General features: G+C 39.2%; 1 protein-coding gene across 13 annotated transcripts in view; it reads right to left on the reverse strand.

Moving 5' to 3' along the window:
* Dtna (dystrobrevin alpha) overlaps positions 1-13000 on the reverse strand; it is a 373587-nt gene that overhangs the window by 190291 nt on the left and 170296 nt on the right. For all 13 annotated transcript variants that reach the window (XM_085700061.2, XM_085700062.2, XM_085700067.2 and 10 more), the window contains exon 2: positions 7374-7500. The gene's annotated coding sequence lies outside the window, so the exon portion shown is untranslated. The remainder of the gene's footprint in view (positions 1-7373; positions 7501-13000) is intronic.

Below are 13000 nucleotides of genomic sequence, written 5' to 3' on the forward strand. Positions count from 1 at the left end.
AACATTGTACTTAATGTCTGAAAACTTTTCCAGAGAAAGTTTTCTTGGGAAAGGAGAGAATAAGGTACGATGGGATTGTGCCAGCGGTTGAAGGGGTATGGACTGTGTCTTACACATGGTAGTACCAGCAGCACAAAGAAAGTCTAGAATTCAATGTGGCCAATGTGTTGCAAGACGAAACACAGCCTAGTTAACTGGGCTTGGGAGAAGTCTGGTGCTGCATCTGGTTAAGAAGAATGTAACCTTTATCTCCATTGCACAAATGCTGTTTTTCTCCAAATGGACCCTTCATGGATATTACTACCCTGAGAAGAATTTCAGCTTCAGAACAGAAGTCAGGGGATCCCGGGTTGCTTACATACTATGAAGGATATAGAACAATCAGAAAATGTTTTCATAGTAAAAAGGAAGCCATCCTACTCACTTATGCAAATTCACTGAGACAGTCTGCAGCTATTTATCTGAGTCATCTAAAAGCAAACAGACAGTCAAGCTGATAGCCCATTGCTAGAAACTGTTAGGACTCCCCAGAACTGAGAATTTGTACTACTGACATGCTTTATTCTCTTGAGACAATCTGAAATTCAGAACACTTCCAGGCATTCATTTAAGACTTATTTGCTTTTATTTTGCACGCATGAGGATTTCGGCTGCATGTACTTCTGGGCTGTACATGTGTGCCTGGTGTCTGTCGAGGCCAGAAGAGGGCCAGAACTGGAGGTACAGAGTATGAGCTGCCATGCTGGTTCTGGGAATTGAACCTGAGTCCTTTGCAAGAGCAGCCAGTGCTCTTACAGCCCTATACGCTCCTTTACGAAGGGCTGACGGCATTGCTAACTCTAGGGTAAATTTAATTTTCCATCTTTACAAATCTTCCACAATTGGTCATAAATATTTACTTCACAAAGTTTCTTCGGGAGAAAGTGAGGAGATAGAAATTCTTGATTTTAAAGACTCTGGCCCAAGGGGTGATTCCAGAAAAGTTAGTCCAAGTTTCTATCAGGTTCTAGCGTCTGACCATGTCATTTGTAGACATATGTGTACAGCAGTAAAGGAGGATTTTACACAAAGAACACTCAGAATCATACTGTGCTGCCTCTAAAAACTCTTGTTAAACAGACATGATGTTAACTTTAACACCAGCTTAAATGTATATGTACTTGCTAGTAAGAAATGATTTGTAGGCTTATAAATGGCACAATCCAAGGAAATATATACAAGTGTCTACCATGTTTATTGGCCTTACAGGAACTCATTGGGAAAGCTGATTTAGGGTGAGAGTTTTCTCAGAAGAAAGAGAGTATCTTTATTGAAGGATGTCCTTGGTAAGTCACCCAAATTACCAGAACCTTAGTTATTACATCAGAACAGCAAAAACAACAGCGGCTAATCAGAGGATCATTATGAAGATGGAAAGTTATGAGGTTCATGGAGCATCTGCTTTGGTCTTGGCAGATGGCTGCAGTCCTCTCTGGGAGGTCTCCTTCACAGGATGGAGCTCTCCTCTTTCCTTACAAGGGCTAGATAAAGCAGTATAATCAACTACTTTGGGAACACTGAATCCCATCCCCAAATGTGAGACTTCCCTACCCTGTCAATAAACTAGAAAGCAAGATCACATTGAGCTTGGCACAAAGGTGTCACAGAGGCTGAAAGAGCTGACATTTATCTTTAACGAAAAACTAAGAAGGAAGAGACATAATATGGGAAAATAGAACGTGATTCTGTGAATAACTGGTAAAAGGTTGCTTTTCTTTCTGTTGTCTACACTAGTCTTAGATCTACTAATGACTCCACAGACTTGTAATTCTTGCTAAGACTGGCCAGCTATTGGCCCAAGGGCATTCTTCAGTAGTCTTTGTGAAAGAGTAGCAGAGGATCTTGATGCTCCACGCACTGAAGAGTGCATTCAGGGGAAGGGACATTTGGAGAGAAATGTGGATGAAAGTAGAGTCTGGACAGAAGAACCTAAGTGTGTAAAAAGGGAGGCTTGAAGAACACAGTTTAGAAAAGATGAAGATGCTCTTATCCTAGCAATGAATTGATTGCTGTTAGGGAGCAAACACAAGTTGCACAAAAACTACTCTGCCCACATAATGGAAATCTGAAGAAGACAGGGCATAGATACTACTCTATGGTTGATGGAACAGCCGAGAGTGGCCATAAGGCAAAAGTCAGCAGTCTACAAGGGTGATTGGATCACGGCATCTATTATTTGTTAGCTACTAATTATGTGCCAGGAGTGATGTTCTGTTGTTTCATGGGTATGATTTTCTTGCTTCTAAAATGAAATAAATGCATCTCTTTAGGCACAGAAGTTCAATAACTTTATCAAAATTTCACATTTTGAAATGGCATAAAAGCACCAATGATATTTTTTAAATAATAACTTAAAAATAAAGAATTGAAGAATAGAAATGAGGAAATCTAAATGTATATTTGAAAGCTGGTGTTCGTCTTTTAAAAAGAAAATGAGAGAAAGGACATTGAAAAGAAAATTTGTGCTTAATGTACAAAAACTTAAGACACAGAAGGCTGTCTTGATATTGGTGTACTGTAAAATGATTTCATTTAAAAATCATATACACATTGCTTTTGTGGTTGAAAGCAATCTATGGGTTATGTCACATAAGAGGAAGTGAACCATATGAATGTCTGGGTTTGAATGTTCATCTACTTTGTATAATGTTTACTGAAACTTGGCTAGGTTATTATGTCTTTCTGGGATCTAGTATTCTTAGCAAAGGAGAAAAGAGAGCCATAACATAAAGCGATTAATCATGAAGCTGAATATACGACATGTACTGTCCAGTACTACGTGGTCTTCACCATCCATCAGGTATTTATACAGAAACTACACATAGCATAACACATACTACTAGTTTGTAGGGTTACAAAGCCAAGTGGCTACTTTATTGCCCAAGTTGTGTCCTCCTAGCCAATTCCTTAGATTTATATATTATCTAATAATCATATAATAATATAAAATTAGCCATATAAAGTCTAATTTATATATTCTGGAGACAAATGCTTGTAATTTGAATTTTCAATATTGTACCAAAAAAAAGAAAATATTTGTTTTGTGAATATCAGGACTTACTACCTTTTAAGCCACAAAAAACTGCTGAACCCTGTGCCTTTCAGCTTCAGGAGCCTGAGAGGGTCCAAGCCCTTATGTTCTGTTCATGATGACGTTGTCTGAAAGGATTCTAAATTAGAGAGTTCAGAGTGAACATTAGCATTGGTTGAATAGATGAGAAATAGTGGTATAAGGGACAGGATGTCCTTTTGAGGATAACCACAGTACATTAAAATGGAGAGATGAGCAGTTGTGAAAGACTCGAAAATAAGACAGAAAAAGAAAATGTCTAGGAAATAAATGGGAATGAGAACAGCGAGGCCCTTACATTTAACAAAAACGATCAAGTGAGCAGATGTTTTAACATCACAAGAGATCGTGAGAGGGGCTGGGAAGCAAGACAGGCGCTGGCCTCCTGACCACTTTGATTTTCAATATATTCATTGTATTTATTTATTATATTATATATATTATAGTATTTATTATAAAAATGTAAAGAATTCAGATCATAAAAATTCTTAGGGCAACAAATAATCACTGTTAACAGGGAGAAGTCAGATTCAACTTGTAGGTGAAAATTTATGAATAAACAAAACACGAAACCATAGTTCTAGATGAGGCTTTGCTCTTATGTCAAATATAATGATGCTTATATTTGAACACTAAAGAAATAAAAACTGTACTTAGAGTATATTTAAAAATTTTAAACAATCTTTCCATTAGTTTAGAATGGAAAATGGAAAAGGTGACAACATTTTGATTTTAGTAATAACAAATCCATGCAGTATCATATAACTTAGAATTTGGTTTTAAGTATATTAAGTTGTTTTTCATTGCCCCTACTCCCCATTCTTCAAGATAAGACAAAACCCAGCCTAGGAAAGGTCTCTGTAAAAGATATAAAATGTATAACCTATTTTGTAGGACAGAATAATAAAACCACAAACAACCCAATTCAAAAGTGGGCTGGAAATCCAAATGGCCACCTCATGGAAGACACCCTACAGATGGCAGGTGGGCACATGCGAGGATGCTCCATCCAAATGGCCACCTCATGGAAGACACCCTACAGATGGCAAGTGGGCACATGCGAGGATGCTCCACATCATCTGCCACTGGAGAGTGGCTAATTAAAACCAAAGCTACACAACACCCATTGGAATGGTCAACCAATGCTCTTGAAAGAAGGAAGCTTCATGGTATGTGTCGATTGCTGGTAAAATTGCAAAGTGGGACCCAGTCTCTTACTATGCTAAACATACGCTTCTCCAGTCCAGGGAGCGTATTCCTTGTTATCTATCCAGATGAGCACACAAAAACATGTGCATAGATGTTTAGCTTTATTTGTAATTGTGAATAGAAGCATACATTGTGGTACATCTGAGCAGGGAAGCATTATTTAGGCTGAAGCAGAAATAAGTCTTGAAGACATGAAAATAAAGGAAGAAACTTGAATGCCCATCGTTGAGTGAAATAGGGAAATATGAAAAGGCCATGCACCCTGTGATTTTTAACAAGGCAATTCAGAAGTTGCAGAACTCTGGGTCTACAGAAAATGCAATGGGTCTAGAATGGAGGAAAGATTTTTAAGGGCAGTAGAAGCACGTGATAAGTAATGATGGACACAGGTCATTTGTTTCTGTCAAAATTTATAATGTTCACTAATGCACAGAATTATCTGTGGTCGTGAGTCAGTGTAGATCAATTGATCATAATAAACACCTTCCCAGGTGGTGGGTATTGGTAGCTGGCAAGGCCATGCATGGGGTGGGGGGCAGGCAGGATGCAGGCAAAACCTGCTCCCTCTTCTCAGTTTTGCTGGAAACCACAATTTGTTCTAAAATAGCAATTATTTCCCTTTGAAAAGGAATGATTCATAACCACAGGATACAATGTATGATTCTATTGATGAATACACAAGGCAGCCAGTGGTGATGCAGCCTAGGATTTTGTTTCTGTTGGGAGAACGGACTGGAAGAAGCTGTGAGTTGCTTTTCTGGGAATATTAGTGATGTTCTACTTCTTTATTTGATTGATAAAAAGCACCTTGTGAATACTGATAGAGACTTATGCTCTTGGTGTCATTTTTGAGTCTATAATTTATCTCAATATCTCAATGTTTTACTATAAAGGCTATGTACATTAAGAAAAAAAACCTAATTATACCTTTAAATTTAATTTCCCAGGAGTCATTTGTTTTCTTGTTGTTGGGGGAGAAGCAAGTATCTGTCTTACATTTCTTTCAATAATTTATAAGAAATTAATAAAGCATGGGTGGATCAGTTAGAACTTAGCCAGGAAGAGAAACATTAACTATTTAAAACAGAATTTCGTCTAATGAAATGATTACTCAAAGGATCTAAGAACTGGAAAACTAAGTTGGTGTCTTAGTTACTCTTCTATTGCTGTGGGAGACACAAGGCAACTTATAAAAGGAAGTATTTAATATGGGGCTCATGGTTCCAGAGAGTTGGAGTCTGTGATCATCATGGTCGGAAGTGTGGCAGCAGACAAGCAGGAATGTTGCTGGAGCAACAACTGAGAGCTTACATATTGGGACAACAACCAAGAGGCCAAGGAAGGAGCTGTGATGGTGTGAACAGCAGGCATGCTTCACCGGACAGTAGCACACCTCCTCCAACAAGGTCACTCTTCCTAATCCTTCCCAACCATCTACATCACCTTGAGGCCAAAGGTTAAAAAAAAATTGAGTTTTGGGGGCCATTCTCATTTAAACCACCACAGCTGGGATTGTGAAGGAGCCTTAAGGTATTTAAGTCATAGTAAAAGTGATGGGCACTGACATTTAGAGTTCTTAAGAACAAAGGAAGAGGTAGTGTCCCTGGATGTCAGAATGAAAAGCCACTTGGGGAAGCTGGAAGCGATGAAATATCGCCCAAGAGGGTTCAGTCCCTGATGCGGCTGGACCTGGGCAAGACCAGCAATGGACCTGAAGATAAAGATGGCCACAGACAGGCACAAATGCAGAATAAAGAGCTCAGTAACACATTTCTCATTTTCATTTTCTTTTCTGGAGTACTGGATACATGAGCCAAATTGATTTACTAAGATTTTTGAAATGTACTCAGTTTAGTTCTTGGGACTTGCAAACAAATAAAAGAAATCATTGCTTTAGTTCTACACTTAATCTCAGTAAAGAGAATTTACACACCTCAGGACTTGGAGGATCTCTTGTTTTCATTGTGAAGTTAATCAAAACAATAGAGGGTATCTTGGTGTTCGGAAAGCAGTCATTCCACCATACACAGGATTTTGATCTGTTATTTCATTTGCTTAAATTGGATGATGAATCTAAATCTGAATTTTAATCGAAGTTGTTTTCAAACTTGTAATGATGTTACTTTGACTTCTGTTGTATTTTCACTGCTTTAAATTGATTAACCAGTTTTCACTTGCCTAACTTCTAATGTGGAGAGAAAGCATGGGTGCCTGTAGGATTAGACTTACAATTGGTGGGGGCTCTGTCAGTTGCATTGTTTAGTTAAGAACTAAACATGACTCTATTCTGGCCATGGCCATTCTTTAATGTAGATCATAAACGAAACAATACTGCTTTGAAAACTCCTCTTGTGACGAAGTGGGGGTTCTCAATGTGACCACTGCTCACCTCCTTCCTTTTCCTCTTCTCTGCTGAAGAGCGGCAGCATGTTCCAGGAAAATTCTATACAACTAATTTGAGACCCTAGTCTTATTGTACCATTGGAGGGTAATTACAATTGATAATTCAACATTGACTTGTTTATTTTATAGCCAGACAAAACAAAGCTGTGTGTGTGCATCTGTGTGTGCGCACACTGTTTATGTTCCATTGTACAGCGCATTGTAAGATTTAGTGTACCTCACCTTTATTGTCTTTTAGTTTTAATTTAGACAATATAAAATCCCCAACAGGAAGCTTTGGGAATTAATGACATGCTAACATTACCACCATCAACCTTCCTTTCCGTTTATGCCATTAACCTGGCTGTCTGCTACCTCATTCAGACTTAATATCCTGAAATATGTTTTCGTATTTTAAAATGTTAGGTAACTTTTGGAATTGAATAAAGTACTGGGGATTTCCCTTCCCCCAGTATAAACCATCTCTCATGTGGCGTCAATCCAGATAGCCTCTGTTTACAGAACGAAAACTTTATCTTTAAAAGTCTTTAGTTGGGAACTCCCTGAAAGTACCGAATGAGAGATATTGATACCATGTAACCCCACTTTTTATGCAAAGAAGGAATGCACAGTTTGAGAGATTAGATTAATCAATTTTGTCTTAAGCACTCACCTAAAATTCAATGAAGAAACAGCATGGACCTTCCAGAACCATCTATTTAGTTTTCTTTGAAGTAGCAGTTGATTGTGGCATTTGAAGGCTTCTCAAGTACTCCCCAGGGTTTATAAATCCTATTTATCTGTAATAAAAAAACACACCTGCATTGAGCCATTTATACTAACATGCTTACAGAAACAGGGGTCTGAGTTGGAAGTTGTAGAATACACGGCCTTCTACAAACCCTTTTACACTATTAACAACTTGGAATACTCTACTCAGCAACTCAGCTTTCATTAGCCAAGACAAATGAAGTTTTATTCTAGATGTTCTTTGACAGACGAGGATGACCAGGCCTGGAGGCATGAAGTCACCATGCAGGATGAAGCAGCTGGTTAGCAATAGCTATGAGTTCTTAATATAGCCCTTTATTTTCAGTTGATTAAGAATGAGAAATGAGAGAACATGGATTCTTCTGTTTTCTGAATAGGCAATTTTCTAGAATATTGCACCATCATAATTTCTACTAAAGCCAAGGAAATTGCTGCGGAGGTCAGATGCCTCAGAACAACATGTTCTCTGAGAGCATAAACTTGAGCAGTTTTAAATAGCTATCCCACAGGAGCTGACGAGTGCAAGGCAGCCTAAAGCTATTTAATAATCCATATGGCGATTGTGATATGAAATATCACATATAAATAGTAAATAGTTCATGTCTTTTAAAAGTGAATGTTTTTCAAATATTTTGCTTGCTGAGAGAACTTATATATTAGAAAGAAGAGACAGGCACCCTGTGCCGAAGGTTTCCTGACCCTTGCCCTGAGAGTGACCCAGGTACATTACATGCATCTTCATCAATATTTCTTTCTCAACATGCCCTACCCTTCATCTCCTGGACCGCTCTCTTCTCTCTGCCTGTGGTTGGCATTATTATTGCAGGTGCCAGATGTTTGGAGGGGCAGAAACCTGAAGATCTGCAAGCCATTTATTGAGATAAAGCAAGGAACGAGGAGAGGGCAGAGGTGAGAGTGGAGATGGGAGGGAAGGGAAGAAAGGATCACAGAGGATGCTGGGTGCCCTCTGCACAGAGTGACAACCCTGCACACTCTTCTTGAGCGTTCTTCAACCTGAGCTGTCTAAAATGACCGCCATAGTGATTGGAGCTTTCCCATCTGGCTTCAGATGTCTTTTGATTTTGAAACCACATTGAAAACTCTCTTTCCTTGCATCTGAACTCTCAGCATCACTTATTATATTCTAAGATATTACTAGAAGATAAACTTCTCACAGGGCAATTAGCTCTTGTATCCATTAGAGTTTACCTTCCCTATCCTGTGTGATATTCTAGTTACACACAATCTGGCATTATTTGAATTAAATGTGTTGTTGCAGTTGAATAACTTTGCTAATTTTTGTTTTCTGAAAGTATGTCATAATTAATTTTTGGAAAATTGGTATTCTGGTAGACAAACAACAGCCATGTATTTGGAAATTAGCTACATATTAAAATATTATCCCCGATCTCATCAATATTGCTTCAAACCACAGGATGAGAAAATAAATGGGAGCTTATAATACAATTTTTCTATATAATCACATATTTCATACATACACACATATAAGTAAGTTTACACATAACTGACAACATAGACTCACTATTGACTTCTTAGGGTCCCATTTCTGACTGTTTCTCCTCTCCCTGACAGTCTTAGGCTGGATCCTTTGCATGTTTATTTTCTATTTTGATCCCTGGTCACTGCCGATTGCAGCAGACTCGGAAGACCAGGCAGCATCCACACAGACTCACTGTGTTGAAGAAACTCACAGGTGGCTATCTTGATAAGATTCATAACTTTAATAAAAATTCTACCTTGGATGATAAACTGATTTCAAGATGGTTTTTGTGCTTTCTATTCTTCCTCCACCAAAAAGTGGCCCTGCTTCAGCCTGCAGCTCAGGGATCGTGATTAAATACCAGTGTCTAATACAGAGGTAGATCCATCTTTGTTCTTACTGCCTTCTGGTCCCTGTGGTACACCCAGCGCGTGCACAACTTGAGAGTGGCTGCTTCCCAACTGTTGTGAATTAAAGTCATCAATCCTATTCTCTGGTATGCTGCAGCCTACAGGGCATTGGAAGACAACATTCCCACATGAGCAGTAGGTGAAAATAGAAAATGATAACTTTCTCTCTTTTTATTTTTATTTAAATTATAGGCCAGCTAACTTAAATTCTAGGTTGCCTAACTCAGAAACTTAGAATTTCTAGTGAGAGTTAAGTTAAATTTTAGTGTTAGGACATCAAATCAAAACACTATCTCTTGGTCTGGAGAGATGGGTCAGAAGTTGAGAGCATTTACTGGTCATGCAAGTGTCTGATTTTAGTTCCTAGCATCTACCTTGGACATCGCATAGCCACCTGGATCTCAAGTTCCAGGGATCCTATACCCTCTTCTGATTTTCACAGACACCTGACACATGTGGTGTACATACAAGCACTCAGGCACACAAACAGATACATGAAACAAAATATATATTACCCCTTTTGCTTAGCTCCCTGGGAAATTTCTAGCCAGGGAACAGGTTGAAATTAGAAGTCAGTATCTCACCACAGCCTGCCACAAGAGAAACATGCATTTTGTTGACTATCTTAGGCATATGGTATTGAAGAAAGATGAAGGAAGCAGTTTTTTGCTTACTAAGGGAATTACTTCAAATTCAAGTATGTGTAATTTGAACGGCCCATTTAAAAGAAAGCAAAGAGAGATGGCATTAATCTTATCCGGGATTTCACTGTCCTCTGTGGTGGCAAATTTGACAAGTGACATGAATTCAGTATACAAAATTAGAACAAATGGTACCCTCCTACCTTAGTAGAATATTGACAAACATGAGATGGAGCCATGTTCTCATGCCCATTCCTTAGTGAGCCGTATGCTCTTGGTCCTCTATCTCTGAGTGTTTTCCTGTGTGGCATGTCTTTTGTCTGATGCACTGTTTATTCACAGTCTCTTCACGGTAAAGATAAGACTGACAAAGGCAGAAAATCTGTTCAACACAAGACCTCTGATGCACAGAACTTTGGCTCATATACAGTAAACTTGTAGAACAGCTGGTACATGAATGGACAAAACAGTATATGGAGGAATAGTTTAAGTTTTTATCAATGCTAAATCCAAGGAGAGACAATTTTTTTTATCACAAAGATTTGTAGGTTCAATATGGAGTTACAAATGATAATCTTTACTCATATAGATCTGAGATATAAATCAAGCCAGAGAAAAACATATCATTAAGTAACATTAATGTTGTAAAGGAGAAAGTCCTCTATTATTTTCTTTTACAAAATTTCTTTCTTTTCTTATAAATAAAGGGTCAGTCTTCTATTCCTTATCCCTGTACCTTGCACCAATAATTTTATAACAATCTGATGAAGTCACAATGGGAAATAATGAGGAGCTCAAAAAGGCATTTATCTGCTTTCTTTGTAATGCAGGGGTAGGTGGCCGAAGAACTGAGGTTTTTAGGGCATGCCCTGCAGGTTCTCCCTTCTGTGAGTTAGGCTCAGGAGACTGGAATTCCTAAGGCCAACTTTTTAGAGCACAGAAGTGAAGACAGAAGAAACTGCAGACCTTAGGCTTAGAGATAACACTAGCTACAGGCTTGCAAAGGGCACTCTGGTGAAACGCAGACAAGGGTGGCCACTCTGCAATCATACCCACATTGCACTTGGTGACTCTTAGTGTTTGGAACTATTGGGCAGCATAGGCTGTAGCAGTTATTAAGGGAAATTGGCTGGGTATGGCTATAGACATTGGAGAAGCAACAGCTACTTATCTGAATAATTTCCAAATGACTGAATAGGCCCTACTTTTTAAAAGTGACCTGAGGCTGCCATATTTACAGACTTCTTGGTACAACCCCAGGCAAAGGCTGAACTTGGGAGTCCTGTTAATGCTCTTCTGCAAACAAACCCTTAGGAAAAACCGGTTCAGCAAGGAAGATTCAGGGGAGAAGGGAAACAGATCTGAAAGGTCCTTGAGTCATCTTCTGATGTCCAGAAGACTGTGTCTTATTTAATTCTTGACCACTTTTAACTTGGCTTTGATTTTCTGAATTAGAGTGTCAGTCTAATACAATGGTTTTCAGCCAGTGGTTGAGGGGACATGTGGCCATATCTGGTGGCATTTTGCATTTGCGGGGTTAAGGGGTACAAATGGCACATAACAGGTAGAGGCTAGAGTACTACTGAACACTTTCAATGCACAGAACTCTCCCTTGATGTAGTCCAAAATTACAATTACTAGACCAAGGAACTCTGGTCTAGGTGATTGAAGTTCCTTTCTGTCTGACCTTGACTTTGCAACTTCACCACGGGTCCTACTCAGATCTGTGCGTGTGCACAGGTAAGCATGATTCCCTGTCTACAATGTCCTCAAACTCCACATTCCATATTACAGCCCTTCCTGTAGCTCCAACCTCCTTTATGCTTCACACATGTGCCTTCCTCATGACTTCTTGAATTCTTGAATTCCTGAACCTGCTGACATTGTTATTATGAAACATTGCCTTAGACTTCCTTCCTTCTTTTCTTCCTCCCTCCCTCCCTTCTTCTTACCCCCTCCTTTCTTCCTTTCTTACCTGTAACAGGAATGGCAGGCCGCTTCCTGCCGCCTGGCTAGCTTTACCTGAAATAATTACACGGAAACTGTATTCTTTCTAAACACTGCCTGGCCCATTAGTTCCAACCTCTTATTGGCTAGCTCTTACGTATTGATTCAACCCATTTCTAATAATCTGTATGCTACCACGAGGTCGTGGCTTACTGGGAAAGATTCAGCATGTCTGACCCAGCGGCTGGTTCCATGGCATCTGCTTCATTGCCTTCTTCCCAGCATTCTGTTCTGTCTACTCCACCCACCTATGTTCTGTCCTATCAGGCCAAGCAGTTTCTTTATTAACCAATGAAAGTAACATATAGACAGATGACCCAACTACATCACTTACCTTCCTTCTCTCTGTCTCTGTCTCTCTGTCTCTGTCTTTCTTCCTCTGTGTCTCTGTCTCTCTGTCTCTGTCTCTCTTCCTCTGTGTCTCTGTCTCCTCTCTCTCTCTCTCTCTCTCTCTCTCTCTCTCTCTCTCTCTCTCTCTCTCTCTCTCTCTGTTGTCCTGACAGGCTTGCAACTCTCTATGTCGACCAGGTTGACCTCACATCTGTGTACCTCCACTTCCCTAGTGTTAATTTTAAATATGTCCACTTCCATTTCTTTTTTTTAAATTGAAAATTTTATAACTATAATTCTTGCTTGACACCTGTTTTGTTATATGTAATTTTACTATGTTAAATATAAAACCTTCTTTTTTATTTAAACAGAAAAGGAAAGGTGATATGAGATGCCCCTCCATATGTTGTGAATACCATTGGTGAATAAAGAAACTGCCTTGGCCTGTTGATAGGGCAGAACCTAGCTAAGTGGGGAAAACTAAACTGAATGCTGGGAGAAAGGGGGCAGAGTTGGAGAGAAGCCATGTAGCCCCATTGGAGACAGATGGAATTTTAGCCGGTAAGCCACAGCCACGTGGCGATACACAAATTACTAGAAGTGGGTTAAATTGGTATGTAGGTGTTAGCCAATAAGAAGC

The sequence above is a fragment of the Myodes glareolus genome, chromosome 13 (genome assembly GCF_982192425.1).
Source record: "Myodes glareolus chromosome 13, mMyoGla1.1, whole genome shotgun sequence".
Classification (NCBI taxonomy): domain Eukaryota; kingdom Metazoa; phylum Chordata; class Mammalia; order Rodentia; family Cricetidae; genus Myodes; species Myodes glareolus.